Raw genomic sequence first — 1,319 nt, 5'->3', positions numbered from 1 at the left:
TGGAGGGAGAAAAGGCTTTGGAATTACCTGTAAAAGAATTTAGGAAAATGATAATGAGGTTCATCCAGATATTCCACAGAAATGTCAAGGAAAACTAGAGTTCAAAAAAGTGCTACATGAAAAATCAAACAAAATAGATGGAGCATTGTAGACAATACAAAACCTGCAAAATGTGATCCAAATGATCAATACTAATATCAGAAATGGACAACACACTGAAAGTGCAAAGGAGTAGAGTTGACGGGATGGAAGACAGATTCAACAAGCTTGAAGATGAATCTTGCAGTACTGCTAAGATAGAAGAATAAGCAGAATAAAGAACGAAAAAATCTGAGACAAGTCTTAGTCGTGTGGGACATCATGAAGAGTAACAGCCTGTGAGTGATTGGAATTTCAGAACAGGAAGAGTCAAAGAAAATCACAGAACAGATTGTCAAAATGATGCTGGAAGAAATTTCCCTAATATCATGAAAGATAAGAAGATATGCATTCAATAAGCAGACTGAGCCTCAGGTAGGCTAGATCCCAAAAGATAATCATCAAGACATATCATAATCAAACTCTTCAAAGTCAAAGAATCTTGAAAGCTGTTAGGAAAAAAAACAACTGTTACCTACAAAAGAAAGCCAATAAAATTAAGCTCTGATTTCTCAGCAGAAATCATGCAGGCAAGAAGCCAATGGGGAGACATATACAAAAATCTGAAAGAAAAAAAATTTGTTTTTTTCTTTCAGTTTTGTATATCAACTCATCTCAAAGAACCATGTACCCTACAAAGCTACCAATAAAATATGATGGCAAATTCAGAACACTTCAGGATAAACAGAAATTAAGGGATTTTGCAAAAGCCAAGCCAGAACTTCAAAACATACTAAAGGAAGTTCTTTAGAGTGAAAACCAACAAGAACAGACAACAACCAGAGATTGACAGACATGGCAACACCACCTGGAACTCTGTCCGGAGATGGAAGAGTCCAGAGTGGAACAAAATTACAAGAATGAAATTAGGCCATTTGAGAGGTCAGTCTATGATCAGGACAACTACAAAGTGAAAGAAGGAAAAAGTATAGTAATAGAGATCCAGGTGGTGAGGAGGTCAGGTAGGTTTCAGGATTAAATAGACTTTTTTAAAATGAGGAAGTAATTAAAATAATATACAGTAATCTCAGAGAAACGTAATATATCTTTACATCAAATTAAGAAAAGAAAAATCCAAGAAGGTTATGGAAGCATTAAAACCATCACAAAATTGACAGAAAGAAAATCCACAAAAAATGAAGTCAGCACAGGAAAAACACACAGAACAAAGAAACCAGCCA

Source organism: Chrysochloris asiatica, unplaced genomic scaffold, assembly GCF_000296735.1.
Source record: "Chrysochloris asiatica unplaced genomic scaffold, ChrAsi1.0 scaffold00104, whole genome shotgun sequence".
NCBI lineage: Eukaryota > Metazoa > Chordata > Mammalia > Afrosoricida > Chrysochloridae > Chrysochloris > Chrysochloris asiatica.
Note: the sequence above shows the minus strand (reverse complement) of the source record.